Source organism: Scyliorhinus torazame, chromosome 10 (genome assembly GCF_047496885.1).
Source record: "Scyliorhinus torazame isolate Kashiwa2021f chromosome 10, sScyTor2.1, whole genome shotgun sequence".
Classification (NCBI taxonomy): Eukaryota; Metazoa; Chordata; class Chondrichthyes; order Carcharhiniformes; family Scyliorhinidae; genus Scyliorhinus; species Scyliorhinus torazame.
Genome location: NC_092716.1, coordinates 179,985,048 through 180,009,760, shown reverse-complemented (window position 1 = coordinate 180,009,760; position 24,713 = coordinate 179,985,048).

Genomic DNA, 24,713 nt, shown 5'->3' with positions numbered 1-24,713 from the left:
GTCAGTAAGAGCTATTTTCCGCGCAGCGGTCACGCTGTTCAAGTCAGACGCTTCTATATACAGTTGAAATTTTTGTTTAAACGAACGCCAGTTAGCACTAAGAGTACCGGTGGTCCTGAGGTGACGAGGAGCTTGTGTCTTGTCCATTGTGCCTGGATTCGGTATCTTTGTTCCGGAGGCGGTGCTTGTGTGTGGTCAGCAGGCTTTGTTCCAGAGGCAATGCTTCTGTTGCCAAAGAGCTGTCTGATTTTGTCTCTGAACTTACTGAGTTTAACTAGGTAGATGCAGCAGCCACTCCTTGTACCATGTATTGTTATGTTACTTTGAGTAACATAAGCCGCTACTTGCGGTAGGCGCTGTTGAAGAATACTCCAGACTTCGAGGTAAGTTGAGTGTATTTATTGAGCAATTGACAAAGCTCCTAAATGAGTTTGACACTCCACTGATCTGACTCTAATAACACAGTAAACTTGACTAGCTATCTCGACTTACTCTAAACCACATGTGGTGGAGTGACAGTGATACTTGCTATATACGCCCTTCTCTCTAGATTTCTGCCAGCGAAAGGGACTGAGGGCCTGTGTGTCTTGTGTTTTATAGTCACCGTGTGATGCCCGCTTGTGGTGATGCCACCTCTGGGTGTTCTAATTACCTATTGGTTGTGTCTGGTTCTGATTACCCATTGGTTACAGCATGTACAGGAGGTAGAGGGACGTGGGGCTAGTCAAGGTGAGGGATTTGTAATTGGAGGAAGGGTTTGCCAGTCTGGAGGAGCTGAGGAAGAGGTTAGAGCTGCCAAGGGGGAGTGAATTCAGGTACCTGCAGGTAAGGGACGTTGTGCGAAAGGTCTGTAAGACGTTCCCTAGGTTGCCGAGACACACCCTGTGGAGTGACTGCTGCTTCCGGATGTGGAAGGGGAGGGTAGAATTGGAGATATATATAGGTGGCTGGTAGAACAGGGAGGTGAGCGGGTGGTGAAGATCAAGGAAAAATGGGAAGGGGAGTTGGGAGGGGAAATCAATTGGGGAGTATGGAGTGAGGCACTGCATAACTTCCTCGTGTGCAAGAATGAGCCTGATACAGTTTAATGTTGTACACAGGGTACATATGACTTGGGCAAGAATTAGTGAGTTCTTCCAAGCAGTAGCAGATGAGTGTGAGATGTGTGGGCAGGGGCCAGCGAATCATGCACATATGTTCTGTGGTTGTAAAAAGTTGGAGAGATTCTAAGCGGGAGTGTTCGGGGTCCTAGCCAGGATAGTGGGGTTTGACCCGGTTGCTTTGGTGGCAATATTTGGGGTTTCGGAAAATCCAGTGGTCATGGAAAGGAGGACGGTCGATGTTGTGGCCTTCGCCTCTCTGATTGCCCGGCGAGGAATCTTACTGGAGTGGCGGTCGGCAACACCACCAGGGGTAGCAGACTGGTTGGGTGACCTGTACAACTTCCTGCAGCTGGAAAAGATTAAGTATGAGTTAAAGGGCTCAGCAGAGGGGTTTGAGACAGGTGGGGAATGTTCGTGACCGTGTTTGGGGAGTTATTCGTCACGCGGGGGGTTGGGGTGGGGGGGGGGGGGGGTGGCCATGGAGGAGTAGGTCGCACATTTGATAGCTCCCGCCTGTGGCGGACTTTTGGACCTTTTTCTCCCATTTTGTTTCCGGATTTTATTGGATAAATCGGTGAAGAGTGAGACGGTGAGGAGAAATCCCCTTCCGGTGTATGGAGAATTGGACCAGAAGTGGCCGTGTGAGAAGACAAAATTCTACAAGGAAGACGCGAGCATAGCTGGCAACGCGGGAAAGCATGGCAGAGAAGCAGGGCCGCGGGGAGGCGGCACAGTGGTCGACGGAGCAGCTGGTGAAGTTTTTTGAAGATTGCTTCGCCAAGCTTAAGAAGGACACGCTGGACCCGATCAAGGCTTTAGTTGATCAGGTGGTGCAGAATCAAGGAACCCACGGACGTGCGATCCAGGAGGTGGAGAAAAAGGTGTCCGAGCACAAAGAATACCTAACTGTGCTGGAGACCAAGGTGGAGATGATGAATGACCGCCAGAAAAGAATGCAGGAGAAGCTGGAGGACCTGGAGAACAGGTCCAGGAGGCAGAACCTGAGAATCATCGGCCTCCCTGAGGGCAGTGAGGGATCGGATGGGAGGGCCAATGTGACGAACATGCTGGAGAAGTTGATGGAGGCTGAGGCGTTCCCTCGGCCCCTGGAAATGGATAGAGCGCACAGAGCCCTTGCGAAGAAGCCCCGAGCGAACGAGCCGCCGAGGGCGATGGTGGTACATATGCACCGATTCCTGGACAGGGAACACGTTCTGCGGTGGGCCAAGAAAGAACGGAGCAGCAGGTGGGAGAATTGTGAGCTGCGCATTTATCAAGACCTGGGCGAGTTGGGTTTAATCGGGCAAAAGCGGCCCTCTTTAAGAAGGAGGTGAAGTTCGGGATATTGCACCCAGCGCGTCCATTATGAGGATCACAAATGAGGAACGGGATGTTTACTTTGAAACACCAGACGATGTATTGACTCAAGGAAAAAAGACTGGATGTGAACTAAAGACACTGAATCCTTGGGGAGAGTACTGCAATAGCGATTTGTTGACAATCACTTTTGTGCTGGTTTGAATAAGTAGTATTGTGTGCAATAAGGGGCTGTTTCGATGGCTAAAGTTAACTTTGTCTTACTGGGAGTTGGGTGGAGGGGGTGTGGATTCTGTTGTTATCTTTTCTGTGGTTGTTTTTCCACTGTTTTTTCTGATGTTTGTTCACTGGGGAATGTGATGCTTTTAATATGTATGTTCAAGTGGGGGGAGAGGGGAGAGAACAACAGCACGGTAGCATAGTGGTTAGCACAATTGCTTCACAGCTCCAGGGTCCCAGGTTCGATTCCGGCTTGGGTCACTGTCTGTGTGGAGTCTGCACATCCTCCCCGTGTGTGCGTGGGTTTCCTCCGGGCGCTCCGGTTTCCTCCCACAGTCCAAAGATGCGCAGGTTAGGTGGATTGGCCGTGATAAATTGCCCCTTAGTATCCAAAATTGCCCTTAGTGTTGGGTGGGGTTACTGGGTTATGGGGATAGGGTGGAGGTGTGGACTTTGGGTACGGTGCTCTTTCCAAGAGCCGGTGCAGACTCGATGGGCTGAATGGCCTCCTCCTGCACTGTAAATTCTGTGTCTGTGTGTGTAACAAGGGGAGACAGACTGTTTGGTGCCATGGGTGGGAGCTATCAGGTCAGCTATGTCAGCTGACTCACGGAAACACAGTGGGGGGCGAGAAGGTGTTAGGTAAGATCCCAGACTTAGAGTCACACAACTTAATCATGGGGGGAGATTTTAACATAGTCATTGATCGGGAATTGGACCGGTTAAAATACAGGACAGGGAGGAAGCCGGCCGCGGCAAAGGATTTGAAGGGGTTTATGGAACAGATGGGCGGAGTAGACCCATGGAGGTTTGCACCGCCAAGGGCAAAGGAGTTTTCTTTTTTCTCCCATGTCCACAAGGTATACTCTCACATCGACTTTTTTGTTCTGAGCAGGGTTCTAATACCGGGGGTGGTGGATACTGAGTACTCGGCAATCGCACTGCTAGATCATGCCCCACATTGAGTGGATCTACAAGTTAGTTTGGAGAGAGGACAATGCTTGCTATGGAGGCTGGATGTGGGGTTGTTAGCGGACGAAGCAATCTGTGAGCGGGTGAACAAGTCCATCCAGAACTACTTGGAAACAAATGATACGGGGGAGGTCTCTGCAGCAACCGTCTGGGAAGCTTTGAAGGCAGTGGTCAGAGTGGAATTAATCTCGATACGGGCCCACAGTGAAAAGGTGGAACGGGCTAAGAGGGATAGGTTAGTTGAGGAGATATTCCAGGTGGACAGGAGATACTCGGAGGCCCCGGACGTGGGGCTACTAAGGGAGCGGCGGAGGTTACAGGTGGAGTTTGGGCTGTTGACTACAGGGAAAGCGGTGGAACAGCTGAGGTAGGCAAGGTTAGCGCACCAGCTCAGAAAAAGGGAGGTAGCCAGGGAGATAGGGAGAGTAAAGAGTAGAGGTGGGATTATGGTCCTAGACCCAGTGGTAGTGAATGAGGTGTTAAGGACTTTTACAGCAAATTATATGAGTCGGAATCCCTGGCTGGGGTGGAGGGGATGAGGCAGTTTTTGGGTCAGTTGAGGTTCCCGAGGGTGGATGAGGATCTGGTGGAAGGGCTGGAAGCCCCAATTGAAGTTGAGGAAATAATTGAGGGGCTGGAGGGCATGCAGTCGGGCAAGGCCCCGGGGCAGGATGGCGACCGGTGGAATTCTATAAGAAGTTTTTAGAGATATTGAGCCCACTGCTGGTGAGGACATTTAAGGAAGCAAGAGAGAAGGGAGTCCTCCCCCCAACAATGTCACAGGTCTCAATTTCATTGATTCTGAAACGGGAGAAGGATCCGGAGCAATGCGGGTCATCCAGGCCAATTTCTCTACTGAATGTGGACGCCAAACTGCTGGTTAAGATATTGGCCACAAGGATAGAGGATTGTGTCCCGGGTGTGATAGGGGACGACCAGACGGGATTTGTAAAGGGCAGACAACTTACGGCCAATGTTCGATGGCTTTTAAATGTTATTATGATGCCCTCGGAAGGAGGAGAGATGGAGGTGGTGGTAGCGATGGATGCGGAGAAGGCTTTTGATCGGGTGGAGTGGGATTACCTGTGGTAGGCGCTGGGAAGATTTGGGTTTGGTGAGGGCTTCATTGATTGGGTGCTGTTCCTCCATCAGGCACCAGTAGCGGGTGTGCGTACAAACTGGCTGAGGGCAGGGTATTTTAAATTACACTGAGGGACGAGGCAAGGGTGCCCCCTCTCCCCGCTACTGGTTGCTCTGGCCATAGAGCCATTGGCCATGGCGTTAAGAGCCTCTAGGAACTGAAAGGGCTGGTTCGGAGAAGGGGGGGGCGCCTGAAGACCGGATCTCGCTTTCCGCAGATGACCTGCTCTTGTACATTTCAGACCTGTTGGAAGGGATGGGGGAAGTTATGCGGATCCTCGGGGAATTTGGTAATTTTTCGGGGTACAAATTGAACATGGTGAGATGTTCGCGATCCAGGCAAGAGAAGAGACTAGGAGAGATCCATTTAGAATGGTAGGAAGGAGCTTTCGAGATCTGGGAATGGGAGGCACTGCATAAGTTAAACCTATCACAGCTCGTAGAACAAATGAAAGAGGACTTTAAGAGATGGGACATGCTCCCGCTGTCACTGGTGGGGAGGGTACAGACTGTGAAAATGACGGTCCTCCCCAGATCTCTGTTTGTCTTTCATTGCCTCCCCATCTTCATCCCGAGGGCACTTTTCAAGCGGGAAAATAAGGTTATTTTGGGCTTTGTGTGGGCGGGTAAAAGCCCGTGAGTGAGGAAGGTGTTGCTAGAGCGCAGGCGGGGGGAGGGTGGGTTTGCGCTGCTGAATTTTTGCAATTACTACTGGGCGGCTAATATAGCCAGCCATGATTAGAAAGTGGATAGTGGGGGAGGGGTCGGTGTGGGAGCGAATGGAGGCGGTGTCATGTAAAGGAACAAGTTTGGGAGCAATGATAACGGCACCTCTTCCGTTCTTGCCGGCCCGATACTCCACAAGTCCAGTGGGAGTGGCGGCTCTGAGAATCTGGGGACAGTGGAGGAGATATAAGAGAGTGGAGGGAGCATCGGTTTGGACCCCGATTTATAATAATCAGCTGTTTGTACCGGATAGACTGGATGGTGGGTTCCGGAGATGGCAAAGGGAAGGAATTAGGAGGATGGGGCATCTATTTATAGACAGGAGCTTCCCCAGGTTGAAAGGCTCCAAGGATAAATTTGAATTGCCAGCAGGGAATGGGTTTAGGTATCTGCAGATGCGAGACTTCTTGAGAAGGCAGATTCCAGCCTTCCCGCTGCTGCCACCATGGGAGATACAGGACAGAATAGTTTCCAGTACCTTGGTGGGAGTGGGGAAGGTATCAGATATCTACCAGGAACTTTTGGAATCGGAGGAAACTCCGGCGGAGGAGCTTATGGGCAAGTGGGAAGACGAGCTAGGAGGAGAGATAGAGGCGGACCCTAAGCAGGATTAACACATCCTCATCATGTGCCAGGCTTAGCCTGATACAGTTCAAGGTAGTCCACCGGGCACACATGACGGTGGCCCGGATGAGCAAGTTTTTTTGGGTAGAGGTGTGCGAGGTGCGCGGGAATCCCAGCAAATCATGTCCACATGTTTTGGGCAGGCCCGAAGCTTAGAGGGCTTTGGCAGGGTTTTGCTAAGGCAATGTCCACGGCACTCAAAACACGGGTGGTGCCGAGTCCGGAGGTGGCGATCTTTGGAGTGTCGGAAGAGCCAGGAGTCCAGGGGGCGAAAGAGGCTGACGTCTTGGCCTTTGCCTCCCTGGTAGCCCGGAGACGGATCTTATTAATGTGGAGGGACTCAAACCCCCCGAGTGCAGAGACCTGGGTTAGTGACATGGCTGGGTTTCTCAGTCTCGAGAAAATAAAGTTCACCTTAAGAGGGTCAATGGTAGGGTTCACCTGGAGGTGGCAGCCGTCCGTCCACTTTCTCGGGGAAAATTAAAATGTCAGCAGAAGCAGAATTCCAAAGGTGAGAGGGGGGGAGGGGGTGGGGGTGCAGACTGTTGTTTCATTGTTGGGGGTGTGAAGATTGGGATGGGGTAGAAATGCTTATTGTACCATGTTTATGTCGCTGTTATTGTTATTATTATAAAAACTTGCAAATACCCTCATAAAAATATATTTTTAAAAAATGATAATACAAGTTGAGCATCCCTTACCAAAATAATTGGGCCAAGTGTGTATCTGATTTTGTAATTTTACAGATTTTGGAATATAATTTTCAAGGGAGCGAAATGGCCTGTTCCTGGGACCTGCACATGTGCAGCATGTTGGGACCTGCACATGTGTGGTGCGTTGGGACCTGCATATGTGCAGCATGTTGGGACCTGCACATGTGTGGTGCGTTGGGACCTGCACATGTGCAGCATGTTGGAACTTGCACATGTGTGGTGCGTTGGGATCTGCACATGTGCAACATGTTGGGACCTGCACATGTGTGGTGCATTGGGACCTGCACATGTGCAGCATGTTGGGACCTGCACATGTGTGGTGCGTTGGGACCTGCACATGTGCGGCATATTGGGACCTACCTGCGCATTTACGGCACGTCAGGACCTGCACACGTGTGGCACGTTGGGACCTGTGCAATGCCCGGGAACCTTCTTAGGGCCTTGTGGGATTTTCCACTTGTGATGTCACATTGGCGCACGGAATTATTCGGTTTTCGGAATTTCGGACAAGCGATGCTCAACCTGTATATAGCTCACTTTTGGAGCGCACTATGGGATGTTGGTATTTTGTTGTTAGTTGCCATTCTTCTTAATTCTAACTGGGAGCCTTCCTGCTTACCTAATAGTTAGCAAATGGGAGTGGTTTTGATGGGTTGGCTGCATCGCATTATAGTAGTTTTTAGATCAGTGTTTTTCAAACATTTTTCCTGGCGACCCACTTTTACCAAATGTCTGTCCTCGCGACCCACACCACGTTCACCTACTACTCAAGTGAGCCTGTCCTCACGTTTATGCATTCAAAATTAATATAATTGATTTTCCTCACTTAGGACAGTAAATTGCATTCAGTTCTGAATACTTAAAGCCACGATGTTGCATGGCAACAAAATAATTCCACTTTGTATTTTGCAAATTTAACTCACCAACAAACGGTTTTATATCCCCAACGCTGAAATCACTGGTTTTGTCCAATCGGACATTTCCAACTTGAAGCTGAAATTTAACTCTGGGCTCCAAAGTACCAAAAGACTGCTTAATCAATCTGAGGATTTGATCTGCCTTGTGCCATCCCACCAACATGAACACATTCACTGATCTGGTCACGCTGTATCAACGTGAATTCAGCTATAAAGAATCACGATCAATCTTATTCCTCTCGTCAACATATAAATGCAAAATAAATGTCTGACATCAGACAATACACTCACTTATAGTGCACGAACCATCCACGTTTTTCAGACGTCATCTCATTTTGAAATTGATTCAGCAACAAAATATTTCAGTGCACATGGGAGGAAATAATGAGTTGGCTTGTCATGGTGGGAAATTTGAGACTCGGGCAGAGTCCACTGACCAGGCAAGCTGCAATACTGCGCCTACAGTCGCAATCTAAACGGGATTCACTGTACATTTTAAAATGCACCTACCTTTTCCTTTCATAAAGTGTATGTAACTTGAATTGTACGAGGCAGTACTAAGCTTTTTCTCCACATCAAAAGACTTCATGCTGACTATGACATCGTCTGAGAGGTCCTCATAGTAATACTACAAAATGCACACTATAAACAGATCAGAACCAGATCTATATGGAACGCCATACCAGTGTTGATCTCACAGCCATCCCAAATATTAGGTTTCATAATGAAACATTTTGTATTTGTGTATTGGCTAGGTATAAAATTTAATCTTATGAAGATGCGCTTTCTTTTCGAACAGGATCAGATTAAGGCAGCAAAACTTCACCTCGAGAGAAAACGGAAAGAAAGATCAGGTGATCTTTGGGATCATTTTTGGCAAATTGTTTTCAAATACCTGTGACCCACCTGCAGCTGTGACACGCACTTTCAAAAAGAAACTGATTTTGATAATGAGCTTGGGGTTCTTGTTTTGTTCAGGTTTGTTACAAGTAGATTTTAGTTGTTTGTGTGTGCCTTGCCTGTATTTGTATATGTATTTGGGTGTGATAATATTCAAGAGCGACGGCGTGAGGGTAGTTTGCTGAGGTGCCTGCAGATTTTTCTTTGTGAACTCTTTTGATTTGGTTTGATAGCCATCTTGGGTGGGCCGGTTGGCTGTACCTTTTACGTATCTTTTGGGCAATCTCTCTTTGTGGAAATGACGGACTCCGGATTGAGGGGGGAGTGGGAGGAACCCAATTTGGTTGGTCACCTGGAATGTTAGGGGATTGAATGGCCCAGTGAAAAGGTCAAGAGTATTTGCTCACCTGAAGAGTTGAAACTCTGATGTGGTGTTTTTGCAAGAGATTAATTTGCAGGTCAGGGACCAAGAAAGACGGAACAAGGAGTGGGTATTATAGGTCTTTCATTTGGGTTTCGATGGTAGGGCCAGGGGTACGGCAATAGCAATTAATAAAAGGATTCAGTTTTCTGCCTCTAAGATCTTGGCCAACCAAATGGCAGACATGTTATTGTCTGTGGCTCTCTGGGGAACACCCCGTGATTATGGTTAATATCTACACTCCAAATTTGAACAAACGTTATTAATAATTTGCTGGCGTCCCCTCCCGATTTAGATTCACATCAACTTATTTTGGGTGGGGACCTAAACTATGGGCTGGATTCTCCATCCAGTGACGCCGGAATTGCAAAGGGCGATTGGGCAGAGAATCGTTCGACAGCCAAAAATCAAGGCCTGCACCGGGCGGACAATGGAATTTTATGCTCCAGTGCTTCGACAACGGCGTGAATGCGTTCCATGCCACACGCCGACGTCGTCATGCAAATTGTACAGTAAACGCTGTTGGCATATCATTAACGGGCCCAGCCTGGCAATTTATGGGCCCTTCGCATTGCTCCGCCAGGAGGAATTACCGACGGCAAGGTTCACTTGTGGCATTTAAAATCGGGAAACAGACACCAAGGCTGCTCAGGGAGGGAGAGGTGGTATGAAAGGTGTCGAACATCGCTATGGTGTGCTTAAAATTGTGCCGCTGGTCGGGAGCTTCTGCCAGGGCTGGGAGGAGTAGCGGGAGTGGCCAGTAGGTGGGGTCGCAGTGGACGGGCCACCATTGCTGCAGCCTGCAAAACTATTATGCAGCTGTGCACGCCGCTGACTGCACACAGTGAACTTAGTGCCACGGGTCGTATGGGTGCCTCTCCAGGCCAATCCCTAGGTACCCTCTGGCCCCAGCCGACCCAACAACAGGATGGGCATGCTCCAGCACAACCAGTGCCATCGTTTTGGCTGGAATGAGGGTGTGTGGGGAGTGTCAAATTAAGATGTTGCTGTTAACTTATGTTCAAGGCCATTTCTTTCTTTTTCGGCTTCAGGTTTGTTTTTTGTTCTTAGGGCTTTGGGGAGGGGTTGTTTTTGGTTTGTTGGCACTAATGTTCGAGCGGGGGGGGGGAGGGGAATCGGTGGGGGGTAAAATGCTAGGCGCATGGGAAGGGGGCCGCCAGGCTAGCTGGGCGGGCTAGTTCACGGAAGTGCAATGAGGGGGTGAGGGAAAGGTCAGTGGGGGGATGGGGGCAGGGGTTGTTGCTGGGGGGCGGATCCTGCTGACAGAGATAGGGCTTGTAAGATGTAAGGGGAGGAGGATCGATGGCGGTGGGTGCCCGAGGGCAGGCCTGGGGTAGTGCGGGGCACGGGCCGAAGGCTGGCCCAAGGGGGGCTATGGTTGATCAGCCGGGGAGGGGGAGGGAAGCGGGGCTATATTAGGCTTTGGAAAGAATGGGTGGGACAAGTGTTTCATTCAGGGTTTGATTCTAAAATGAGGGGGATGCCGATTTTGGTCAATAAACAGGTGGCGTTCGAGATGGGAAGTATAGTGGAGGACTCTCGGGGGAGGTAGGTTTTAAGCGGGAAGCTGGTGGGGATGGCGGTGGCATTGGTCAACATCTGTGCCCCGAACTGGGACGATGTGGAATTTATGATGCGGGTGCTGGGGATGATTCCAGACCTAGACTCTCATCGGCTGATTATGGGGTGGGGGGGGCGGGTAACTTTCATACGGTCCTGGATCCGAGGTTGGAACGGTCGAGTTTGAGGCAGGTGAGGGTATCGGCTACAGCTAAAGAGCTACGGGGATTCATAGAGCTCATGGGGGGGGGGGGGGGTGGACCCATGGAGATGTCGGAGGCCGGGGGGGGGCGGGGGGGGGGGTGGACCCATGGAGATGTCGGAGGCCGAGGGTGAAAGAGTGGTCAGGGGGGAGATTATTTTGATTCGGGCGCATAGGGAAAAGGCGGAGCGGGTGGAAACGGAAAGGCTAGTGGAGGAAATCCTGCAGGTTGATCGGAGATATGCAGAGACCCCGGAGGAAAGGCTGCTAAAGGAACGCCAGAGGCTGCAAATGTAATTTGGGTTGATAACCACGGGTAAGGCGGCAGGGCAGCTGCGAAGGGTGAGAGGGGCAGTATATGAGTACGGGGAGAAAGCGAGCAGGAACCATGCCACATTAGTTCCATGCTGTTGGGAACTCAGTCGATTGGGAGCGGAGTATCGCTGGAAGGGCCTCTGACAATGGCCCCCCCAGCCGCATGGCATATCTCACGGACGAGCGATTCTCCAGGAGCCGGAGAATCGCCGGACCCCATTAGGTCGGGAGCATTGACTCTCCGCCCCCGCGCCGAACGCGATTTTGGCCACGGGGCTGCAGAAAATACAGCCCTTTGTTTATTTGGCATTAGGGTCAGATCCTTCCAGCATCCACCATGGAGGTTGGACACATTACTAGCGTATAACAAATTTTGTGAACACATGTCTATTGCCATTGGCGATTATATACAATTTCGTAAAATTGAGTCAATCTCACCTTCCACACTGTGGGAGGCCCTTAAGGTGGTCCTCAGGGGGGATATTGTCTCCTATAAAGCACATTTGGTGAAGACAGTGAGGGTGGAGCAGCAGAGGCTTGTGGACTCCATTCTTGAGGTGGACCACCGGTACTCACTTGCCCCAACCCCAGAGTTGTTGGCAAGTAGGCAAAAGTGGCAGAGACAATTTGAACTAGTGTCAACAGATAGGGTATTAGGCCCGCTCCAACGCTCACGAGGCACATTTTATGAATATGGGGAGAAGGCCTTTTGGCTCACCATCTTAAGCAGCAGGCGGCCTCCGGGGGGGAGATCATACAGATACAAAACTCAAACAGTAGCCTGGTATTCGCCCCTCTTCAGGTTAATACGGCTTTTGAATCATTCTATTGGGATCTTTATCGATCAGAGGCAACGGTGGAGGGATCAGTCATGACTGACTTTTTCGACAGCTTATCCATCCCAGCGGTGGAGGTGGGGAGAAGCGATGAGTTGGAATCGCTGTTGAACCCAGAAGAAATTATAAAATGCATTGGTTTGACAGATTGGCAAACCCCTGGTCCGGATGGCCTTCTCATTCAATTCTATAAGATGTTCACGGAGCAGTTGATGCTTTTAATTCTGGACATGTTAAATGATTCGCTCTACCCTCACACATCCTCCATCTTCTTGATTCTCACGATGGACAAAGAGTGTGGGTCGTATCAACCTAGCTCAGTCTTAAATGCAGATGTTAAGTTATTTGCCAAGGTGCTGGTGCTGCGGCTGGAGCCCTGCCTTCCAGAGCTAATCTCAGGGGATCAGACAGGATTCATTTAGGGTCGACAATTGTCGGCCAATATACGTCACCTGCTAAACGTTGTCCATTCCCCTCCTCGGTGCCTGAACTGGAGGTGGGAAGTATAGTGGCGGACTCTGGGGGGAGGTACGTTATGGTAAGTGGGAAACTGGAGGGGATGCCAGTGTTGTTGGTCAACTCTATGCCCCAAACTGGGATGATGTGGAATTTATGAGGTGGGTGCTGGGGAAGATTCCAGACCTAGACTCTCATCGGCTGATTATGCGGGGGGGGGGGGTCTTTAATACGGTCCTGGATCCGAGATTGGACAGGTCGAGTTTGAGGTCGGGGAGGGTGTCGGCTACAGCTAAGGAGCTACGGGGGTTCATAGAGCACATGGAGATTTGGGAGGCCGAGGGCGAACAAATTTTCGTTATACTCCCATGTACACAAGGTGTACTCCCTAATAGATTTTTTTCGTGGTAGATAAGACGTTGTTGGCAGGGTTGGTGGATTTTGAATATTTGGCTATAGTGGTGGCGTACCATGCCCCACACTGGGTGGATTTACAAGTGAGCATGGGGGAGGGGGGGTGGGGGGGGAGGCAGCACCCACAATGCAGGTTGGATGTCAGACTGTCCGCAGAGGAGGAGGTGTGTAAACGGGTGAGGAAGGCCATCTGGAGGTACGTGGAGATTAATGACACGGAGGAGGTTTCGGCAGGTACAGTCTGGGAGACACTGAAAGCAGTGGTCAGGGGGACTTCATTTTGATTCGGGCGTATAGGGAAATGGCGGAGTGGGTGGAAATAGAAAGGCTAGTGGAGGAAATCCTGCAGGTCTACATGAGCTATGCAGAGACCCCGGAGAAAGGGCTGCTAAAGGAACGCCAGCGGCTGCAAATGGAATTTGGGTTGGTAACCACGGGTAAGGCGATAGGGCAGGTACGAAGGGTGAGAGGGGCGGTATATGAGTACGGGGAGAAAGCGAGCAGGATGTTAGCACACCAATTGACGAAGCAGAAGGCAGCGAAAGAAATTGGGAAAGTGAAGGACACGGGAGGGAACACGGTCTTGGACCCGGGGGGGATGAATGTGGTGTTTAAGGAGCTTTATAGAAACCTTCGGCTGGGGAGGAGGGAATGAGGAGGTTTCTGGAAGGGTTGGAGTTCCCGAAGGTGGACAAGGAGCTCGTGGAGGGCTTCGGGACCCCACTCAGGCTTGTAGAAGTAGTGGAGGGGTTGAAGGTGATGCAATCGGGTAAGGCCCCGTGACTGGACGGGTACCCGTGGAATTCTACAAGAAGTTCTCGGGGGTGTTGGGACCGCTGTTGGTAAGGGCCTTCAATGAGGCAAAGGAGCTGGGAGTGCTCCCCCTGACGTTGTCACAGGTGTCGATCTCCCTCATTTTAAATCGGGATAAGGACCCGGAAAACTATGGGTCATATAGGCCGATCTCCCTGTTAAATGTGGATGCCAAACTGTTGGCGAAGATCTTGGCCACGAGGATCGAGGACTGCATCCCAGGGGTAATTGGGGAGGACCAGGTGGGGTTCATTAAGGGGCAACATTTGGCGACCAACATTAGGAGGTTGCTTAATGTAATCATGATGCCTCCAGAGGGGCGCGAGGTGGAGGTAGTGATGGCCATGGACGCAGAGAAGGCCTGAGGGCAGCACGGTGGCACAGTGGTTAGCACTGCTCCCTCATGGCGCTGAGGTCCCAGGTTCGATCCCAGCTCTGGGTCACTATCCGTGTGGAGTTTGCACGTTCTCCCAGTGTTTGCGTGGGTTTCGCCCCCACAAAACCAACGATGTGCAGGCTAGGTGGATTGGCTATGCTAAATTGGCCCTTGATTGGAAGAAATTAATTGGACGCTCTAAATTTAAAAAAAGAGGCCTTTGATCGGTTGGAGAGGGAATACTTATGGAAGGACCGGGGGCGTTTATGTTTGGGCAGGGATTTTGGGATTGGGATCGATTGCAATACCAGGCACCAGTGGCGAGTGTGCGGCCAAATCGGACTACTTCAGTTACACCTGGGGACAAGACAGGGATGTCCACTTTCCTCACTGTTGTTTGCCTTTGCATTGGGAGCGTTGAGGGTTTGGCAGGGGATAGTACGGGGGGGGGGGGGGGGGGGGGGGGGTGGGGGGGGGGGGGGAGCGGGTGGAACACAGGGTCTCGCTCTACATGGACGATCGGCTTCTGTACATATCTGATCCGCTGGGGGAATTGGAGGGATTATGGGGATATTAGAGGAATTCGGCCGGTTTTCGGGATACAAATTGAATATGGGTAAGAGCGAGGTCTTTGCGATCTAGGCGAGGAGAAGAGACTGAGTGAGATGCCGATCAAGGTTGTTGGAGGGAGTTTTCAGATATCTGGGTATCCAGGTGGCGCGGGAGTGGGAACAGCTACATAAACTGAATTTGGGGCGGCTGGTAGAACAGATGAGGGGGAGTTTCGGAGGTGGGACACACTCCCATTGTCATTGGCAGGGCGGGTACAGACAGTTAAAATGACGGTCTTCCCAAGGTTTTTGTTTGCTTTCCAGAGTCTCCCAATCTTTATTCCCAAGGCGTTCTTCAAAAAGGTGAATTTAGAGATCTCTGCATTTGTTTGGACGGGTAAAACCCCACGGTTGAAAAAGGTGCTGCTGGAGCGGGGGCATGAGGGGTGGTTGACCTTCCCGAATTTCATCAACTATCATGGAGTAGCAAATAATTCGATGGTCAGGAAGTGAGTAGTGGGGGAGGGGTCGATATGGAAACAGGTAGAGGTGGCCTCATGCAAAGGCACGAGTTTGGGGGCATTATTGACGGCATCTCTGCTGTTCTCGCCGACTCGGTACTCCACAAGCTCGCTAGCAGTGGCAGCCGAGGGTGTGGGGACAGTGGAGGCAGCATATGGGATTAGAGGGGGCATCGGTGTGGGCGCTGATGTGATAACCATCGGTTTACTCCGGGGGGGCTGGTTGGGGGGTTTCGGGGGTGGATGCGGGCAGGGAGCGAGAGATTTGGGGATCTTTTTATTGATGAGGGTTTCCCGAGCCTGGAGAAGGAGTTTGAGTTGCCAGGTGGGAATGGATTCTGGTACCTACAGGCGAGGGATTTTGTGCGGAGGCAGGTTTCAACCTTCCCGCACCTGCTGCCTCAGAGCATACAAGATAAGGTGGTATCGAAAACAGGAGTAGGCGAGGGGAAGGTCTCAGATCTATAAGGAGCTGATGGAGTGGGAGAGAGCCCTGATAGGGGAGGTGAAGAGAAAGCGGGAAGAGCTAGGTAGGGAGTTGGAGGCTGGGTTATGGGAGGAAGCCCTGAGGAGAGTTAATGAGTCCTCGTCATGCGCCAGGCTCAGCCTGATAAAGGTGGTCTCCAGAGCATACATGATTATGGCCCAGATGAGCAGGTTCTTTGAGGAGGTGGTGGATAGGTGTGGGCGCTATGCGGGGGTCCTGCAAACCATGTCCATGTTTTGGGCATGTCCAAGGCTGAGGAGTTTCTGGCAGGGGTTTGCTGATATCATGGCAGAAGTATTACAAATGAGTGGTGCCGAGACCAGAGGTGGCGATCTTCAGTGTGTCAGAAGACCCGGGAGCGTGAGATGACGTCCTGGCCTTTGCCTCCTTGGTGGCCCGGAGACGGACCTTACTAGATTGGAGGGACTCCGAGCCCCCGAAGTCGGGAGTGTGGGTTAGCGACATGGTGGGGTTTCTTACTCAAAAATATTAAAATTCGCCTTGAGAGGTTCGTCGCAGCAGTTTACTCGGAGGTGGCAGCCATTCATCGATTTCTTTGAGAAAGATTAAGCTGTCGATACCGACCCTGGGTCACTGTCCTTGTGGAGTTTGCACATTTCCCTGTGGCTGCGTGGGTCTCACCCCCACAACACAAAAAGATGTGTTTGGTAGGTGAATTGTCCATGCTAAATTGCCCCTTAATTGAAAAAAAAGAATTGGATACTCTAAATTAATTTTTTTTAAATTAAAAATAAAATTCTCGATAAGGGGGTCCAAGGACAGATTCTACAACACGTGGAAGAAGTTCACAACCCTCTTTACAGACCTCGCTGTTCTGTTCGCTGTTATATTACCACGAATGGTAATATGTTGTATTCTTTTGTCTTTTCTTCCAGAATGACCCGATGTAGTGTTGACAAAGAATATACCAATCAAAGGACTGAAACAAAACTAATTTATTATTACACTACTAATTAAAAGTTCACATACTCCACTGAGCTATAGATGATAATAAATGATATTGAATGTATTACAGTATTCAATATTCTATCTAATTACTAACTACACTCTGACTTGACCTCGTGCTATCTATCTCTAATTAACATTCAATCTGCTCTCTCTGATCTATCTCTAACATTCAATCTGCTCTCTCCTGCTCTCTATCTCTAATTAACATTCAATCTGCTCTCTCCATGTTCTTCTTCTCAGCTTCTCCCAGAATTCCCTGAGGCTATCTTAAATACAGAGAATTAGTAACGCCCTCTAGTGTTTGATTTACACAGAAATGTAATTATTAGCCCTTCACTAACCTGTCTATATACATATCATTACATCCCTTCTTTTTTAGACATTTCTTTTCTATTTTCAAAAGGAAAAATGTAGAATATTGATACATAATATGAAATTAACATGCGAGGTAAAAAAATTAATAGTCCTTAGTCTTCACTCGTGGTGTGTTGAAGTTCCAACAAGTCATCAGCTGAAATCGATCAGGTGTTCGACTAGTTGAACCACTTTTGTTATCTGACCTGGTCTTCTTTCTGTCCTTGTGGTATCGATTTTGTGTGCCCTTTACCTTAAAAACTGGTTTGCTTTTTTGGTCCGTCAGCAAATACAAACTCATTAAATTCATTTGTATGACTTCTTTTTTGTCAAAACAATGTCCTGTTCTTCGTGACATTGCATTGGACTGTGCTGTTCAGTTGTCCTTAGGTTCACAGTCGTACCATTATGTACAGTCTGTTATTCTGTAGTTTCTGTCTTTGTGATCAATAACTGTTCCTTCTGGATTGTTTGAGTCATTTTCAAACTTTTTAGTATCAGTATCCTTTGTATTATCAGATGTTTCTTTGCACTTGATCTCAGGTTCATTTGAATGATTTAATGCATCGTTGAGCTTTGTGACATCAGTCCTTTCTGGATGATCTGATGTTATATTCATCTCTTGGTGCTCCTCTTCTGGAGTCAACTTCTCCAAGACATCATTGTCTTGTAGGTTGTTCACAATTGATGTGTGCTCAATTGATTCATTGGTTTCACACTGATTGTCATGTTCTTTTGTGCATTCGAGCTGAGATCTCTCAGTCTTACTTTTCTCTTGCACATCGTGTATGCTATTTGTGATCACTTTGTCACTATTTAGAAATACAGTGGGTAGACATTCATAGTCTTTTTCTTGTTGGGCAAATAAGCTAGAGAGACCTTCAGTCTTCTTCTTGCATTGTTATCTCTCTGGAGTCTGTTAGTGCTCTCGCTTGGCGTCTTTCAGTGCTCATTGAATGAAAATCGCTGTGGTCTTTTTCTTCTTGTTCATTTGACCGGTTATTGCTATCCATTGCAGCAACTGTATAGAATTCCATTTATGTATTGGATTCATCTACCATCAGTAGAGTGGTATTAAGCATTTCAATCATGTTGCTAACACAATAATCATCAAATGTTTTAACTACCAGTTCAAAGTTATTATTTTCAACATCACTCAAAATGGAATGTGTTATATATACTTCTATGGCCTGTTGCCCAGCCATTAGTAAAAAATAAAGCAGTTTTTCGCTCATCACTGGCAGTTTCTAGGTTGGAGCATGTGATACAGTTGAAACTCTTGTTTAAACATTCGCCAGTTAACCAGTTATCCGGAGATGTTGTAGAGATTGCAGTTGCTCTATTAGTTTGGGATTCTTTGGAGTCTCGCAGTAGCAGATCTGAGTCGCGTGGTAGTTTTTTCCGATAGCTAGATTCTTACTAATCTATCTATATAACTTCAGTAGTAACTCTGGTACCATGTTATATTACCATAATTGATAATATGTTGTATTCTTTGTCTTTTCTTCCAGAATGACCCGATGTAGTGTTGACAAAGAATATACCAATCAAAAGATTTAAACAAAATTAATTTATTATTACATTACTAATTAAATGAAGTTTGCACACCCTACTGAGCTATAGATGACAAGAAATTACATTGAATCTGTATTACAGTATTAAACCAGCTACCCCACCCCCTCCGTTTCTCCCCCTATACCCCCCTTGGAATTACCCCCTTCTTTACCTCCCAGAACCCCCCCCCCTGGAATTACCCCCTTCTTTACCTCCCCGAACCCCCCCCCCTCACTTCTTTGCCTTTTATTTCCCCCAAAGTTCTGTTTTTCACTTCCCCTCTACCAGGCACGGCCTCCTACCTTGCTCTACTTCTGTGCACAATGTTCATTAGTGTAGCAGCTCCCCTAACAGTTGGATACCCCTCTTTAACACCAGTCTACCTTTCTTCCCCCCCTTACCCCTCTCTCTCCGTGCCGCTGTTGTCTACCTCTCTACCCCCCTCCCTCCGTGCCTCTGTTGTGTTCCCTCGAATTCTTGCAGCCCACATCCTGGTCATTGCCCTTGATCATTGACGCCCCAGCAGAAGCCAACAAGTTTGTCCAGAAAAATGGACTGGGCAACCAAAGTAGTGTTCTTTACCCTGGTTTGTGATCCATTGCTCGGCTGGGTCAAGCATGCCAAACTGCACCCCACTTTGTTACAGAGCGGATTCTTGGCTAGATCAGCACCAATGTCCTGGCACAGGCGGATGGAATGTCTTTCCCACTTGACCCTCATGCTCTTCCCCCACCTCCGCATTCGCTTTGTCCTGGTACCCATGGAGCCTCACGATTATTGCCCGAGGTGGTTCCCCAGCCCTGGACTGTTCCCGAGCGACCTGGGGGCACAGTCAACATCCGTGGGCTTGGTGATGCCCTCCTTGCCGACCAGCTTCTTGAGTACCCTGGTTATGTATTCTGTGGGGGTTCTCCCCTCCGACAGCCCCACGCTGCTCAGCTTTTGCTGACGCTATCTGTTCTCCTAGTCATCAACTTAATCCTTCAACCCCTAGAGTGCCACAGTCCAGTCCCTTTAGTCCGTGACAGCTTTTGCTAGGTTCCTTGTCGTTGTCTCCTGGGCCTCAGTCTCCACCCCATATTGCCCATTGCCTCCCTCATGGGCGCTGCTGTGGCTTCCACTGCCGCCTCGATGCCTGCCAGGTCTTTTCTCATCTCCTCCCTATGTCTCTGGAGCTCAGAGGTGATGAATCTCGTCAATTTGTCCATCTGCGCTGGGAGCTCTGCGGTGTCGACCATCGCCAGTTCTGTGCCTCGAAGTGCGGTTCCCTGGTCCAAGGCTGAAGTTTCCCTCCCCTCATCCCTACTGGCTTTTCGGCTGATTCTTTCCTAGCCTGCTTGGCAGTGCGGTCGATAGGGTGGTTAGTTAGGAGTACATTTCGTGCCTGCTTGTTGGCGTTAAAAGGCTGTATTTAAAGTCATTAGACAAGAGCCACCTTTCATGCGATCGTTCAGCTCATGGCTGCCGCCGGAAGTCAGTTTACATATATTTACATGACTAATCCAGTCACTTTATTGCAAATGCTCTGTGCATTAAGGCGCAAAGCCTTTGGCTTGTCCTTTGCCCATTATTTTTCACTGTGGCCCTGTTGGATTCTTGGCGTCAATTTCACTGCCCAACACTTTTCTTATTCCCCTTGGTCTTTTTTTCTGGTCAGTGTTTTCCCCCCTCCTCCAATTCCTTGCACAGGTTCCCATTCCTCTGCCATTTTGGTTTAAACCCTCTAAAACCACACTAGCAAATACAACCCCCCCCCCCGTCCCAGACAAGGGTTTTTCCAAACAGGGCTGCAGCATTCCTGATCTCAGGAGAAGTGTCCAATAGCTGGTACCACCTGCCTTTAGTTGAAAATGTCAGCTACAACCAGCCTTTTAGTCATAGCACAGAATCCCTACAGTGCCAAAGGAGGCCATTTGGCTCATCGAGTCTTCATATTTAGGTGGTTAGGTGGTGTTACAGCGATAGGGCAGGAGAGCAGGCCGAAGAGGTAATTTTAGTAAGGCCAATCCACCTAACCTGAACTTCTTTGGACAGTCGGAGGACACCAGAGTACCCAGAGGAAACACACAGACATGGGGAGAACATGCAAATTTTTAAAATAACTTTAGAGTACCCAATTAATTTTTTCCAATTAAGGGGCAACTTAGCATGGTCAATCTACCTAGCCTGCACACCTTTGGGTTGTGGGGGCGAAACCCACGCAAACACGGGGAGAATGTGCAAGCACCACACAGACAGTGACCCACAGCCGGGATCAAACCTGGGACCTTGGCACCGTGAGGCAGCAGGGCTAACCCACTGCGCTACCCGAACATGCAAACTTTAGTCACAAGGCTGGAATTGAACCCAGGTTCTTGGCACGGTGAGGCAGCAGTGCTACCCACTGTGCCACCCATTGTGGAGGACTGGAGTCTTCATGCCCGAAGCAGCAGCAGACAGTTCATGTGCTCTGTAAGTCCGTACTTTGGGAGTGAAATCAGAGGAGATACTCTATTTTATAGCTGCCAGAACGCAAGCAGCAGGACCATGAAGAGCTGAAGCTGTTTCATTTTGTAGTAAAGAAGAGAGAGGGCCAATGACACAAACAGGCCAGGATCTCAACCCGGGTCACTGCCCATCTGGAGTTTGCACATTCTCCGTCTTTGCGTGGGTCTCACCCCCACATAGAATCAGAGAATTTCCAGCGCAGGAGGCCATTCAACTCGAGTCTGCACCGGTCCTTGGAAAAAGCACCCTACTTAAGTCCACACCTCCACTCTATCCCCATAATCCAGTAACCCCACCTAATCCTTTTGGGCACAAGGGCAATTTAGCATGGTCAAACCACCTAACCTGCTCATCTTTGGACTGTGGGAAGAAACCGGAGCACCCAGAGGAAACCCCACGCAGACACTGGAAGAACGTGCAGACTCCGCACAGACAGTGACCCAAGCCAGGTATCGAATCTGGGATCCTGGAGCGGTGAAGCAACTGTGCTAACCACTGCGCTACCGTGCCCATAGGCGCACATACATTAACTAACATTACCAGCGTCCCTTCCAGCACCCCACTCACTATCTCACCTCCCTGACCCCCACCAACCCAGTTCTCTTGCTTAACAAAATGGCCACCCTCCTCAACTTTGTATCACACCGAGTGAAATACTTGCCCCACCCATCCATTCCTCAGCCTAACCTGATCCTTCAACCGGAGATGTGTTTCTTGTTAAAAAAAAAAATCTCTGCTCTCAACCCCCTCTTGACCGGTCCATTTAGCCCTCGGACAGTACATGTCACAACTCGAGACTCATGTCTCCATTCCCTTCTAACGTCAGCCATCATCCCCCATCAGTCCCACCTCACCTAACCAGACTCTGAACTGGGCACATCCAAGATGGTCCCCTCTCCGCCATGACGACACTCAACCTCCAAACCTGCCATGTCGCATCTCTCCCTCCCCCTCTTCCCCCCCCCTCCCCTGCCAGGCTGGCCATCCCTTGCGACCTCCTCCCCCACCTAACCTCCGTTGCTAGCATGGCAACTCCAAGCGTGGCAACTCTCACCCGAAGGCTCCCATCGCCCCCCCTCCCCCCACCAGTCCCTCTTTAGCCTGCGCAGCCAGCCCCTAATCCCCTTGAATAACAACAATACTATCGACACCACACATTGGACCCCTTGCATGCAAAAAAACACCAACATTCACAAACAACCTCCTCCCAAAAACAACACAAATCTCCTCCCAAAAACAACACAAAAGATGGGAGGGGAGCGATCACCCCCCTTACAAACTTACAACTTCTAAAAATTCTCCCCTTCGGCAACACAAAACAGCCGTCACACTCAACCTTTGTGGACTTAACCCCTCCATCTTACACTGCCCGTCAGTTCTCCCCCAACTTACAGTCCCTTAAAGCCATTCACCTCGCCAAGTTAAGAGGATTGTATTTTGTTTTATTATTGATTGATGATATATGTAATGTATCTTCCGTACATGGAATGTTAGGGGATTAAATGGTCCAGTAAAATGCTCCAAGGTGCTCGCACATCAAGAGCCTCAACACAGAAGTGGCATTCCTTCAAGAAAACCATCTTCATATTAAACATCACATCAGATTACACAAAGCATAAGTTGGCCAGCCACAACCCAAAGATGTGCAGGGTAGGCGAATTGGCCACACTAAATTGCCCCCATTCACTAGCCAACTGGCTTGCCCAGGCCTCCCTCCCCCTTAACCCAGTCCAAGAAAAACAATAGCTATGGCAATACCGCAACCTCAGAAAACTGCCATAACCCCCAAGCCCAATATACTTGTAAACAAATGTAAACTACCTTCCCTTGTTGAACCAACCCAAAACCCAGATTCCTCCCCCCCCCCAATCAAATACAAAACGAGAAATAAGAAACAAAAGAGAGATAAAGACAAAGCACAGTCCCCATCCCCTCAGTCCAGGTCCCAATTCCAGTCCCATCTCTCATTTTAGTCCTTTGACCTTCACGAACGCCTCGGCCACCTCCACCATTTCGAAATAGAAGAGTTGTGTGTCACCCTCAACTTCACTGGGTAGACCACTCCAAACCTCACGGCATTGCTGTACAGTGCCACCTTCACCCATTCGAAGGCCGCCCACCTTCTTGTCAGTTCCACCATCAAATCTTGATATATTCCGATACCAACACCTTCCCACATGGCCTCTCGCATTTGCTTCATCCAACTCAGGATCTTCTCAACATGAAACTTATGGAAGCAAATTAGAACTGCCTTTGGTGGCTCACTTTCGACTGGAGTGACAGATGTGCCTTGTCCAGCTCATATTGGGAGGGTTCTTCCTCCTTCCCCAACAGCTCTGCCAGCATCCTCGCATAGTACCCGGTCAGCCTCGGGCCCTTCACCCCCTCAGGAAAGCCCACGATCTGGAGATTTTGCGGCCTTGACTGCTTCTCCAGGTCCTTGGCTCGGAGCCCTTTGTTAGCTTCCGCCACCCTCGCCCATCGAGATGAACTCAGTGCTGCGACAACCTTCTCTCCTTGCTACCGTACCTCGGCCGATGTCTTTGACACTGCCGCCTTCACTGTGGCAAATCACCTTCTCCACCCATTCCTTCATCATAACCATCATCAACCTCAACAGCACCTCCATGTGCTTGGTGAACCCCAAATTCTCCGCCATCACCTCGGTCAAAGTTTCCACTGTGGAAGGGGCAGCACAGTGGCGCAGTGGTTAGTACTGCTGCTTCCTGGTGCCGAGGACCCGGTTTCAATCCCAGGCACGGGTCACTGTCTATGTGGAGTGTGCACATTCTCAAACTGTCTGTGTGGGTCTCACCTCCAGGACCCAAAAGATGTGTGCAGCGTTGGAGGATTGGCCACACTAAATTGCTGCTTAAAAATCAGAAAATAATTGGATATTCTAAATTCATTTTTTAAAAAGTTTCCATTGCGATGGGGAGCGACCCCACCTAGCAATCCAGCCTCCGCCATCTTTCCTCCTGCCGAACTCACCAACTCACTCGAAGGCGGACTTTCACTCGCCCCCTTCTTTCCAGTGCCCTTCTTCTGAGTCTTCAACATCTCATACCTTCCTGCATCAGCTCATTCAAAAACTGCTCCTGAAACTAGGCATTAAAGTCCAAAAGCCAAGCCTTGTTCAGGAGCCACCTAACTTGCAACCTCCACCTACATGCTGGCCCTTTTGGAAGATACTTAAAATCAAATATCAATTACTGTAGAGCCCTTTCCTCCCTCATCCTAGTTACCACCAATATAGTTCTTACAACAAGCGATAAAAGTCTGACTCACCCATGTTCCACTTGCCCCACGTCATTTTTGAATCCGGACGTCACCTCAGGAGCACCAAACCAGCACTGCTCGCAGTCTCCCTCTTTCTCATGCTCCTTTATCCTTCCAGCTCCTCCCTCATCTCACTCTTTATCCACCCGGCTCTGCTCTCATGTAACAGGCTCAATTTTCATGCAGCTATATAGACTTTAGTCATACAGGTATAATTTTTCCTCTTTCCAATTCCCCAACCCAAGTAGTCAGAAGACTGAATGCAAAATGAGGGAGGAATGAATCATGAAATTCATATCCTTTAATATTCAGTGAGTGGCTAACAGGTCAGATGGTGAGTCAATATTGTTGAAGATCCAAGCCAGCCTTAAAGTATCTGTGCAAGTGCACCTATAAATTATGGGTAATTTTTCATCTAGTGCCAATTCCACATTGGATACTACCAGAGATTGCATTAAGCCATTGG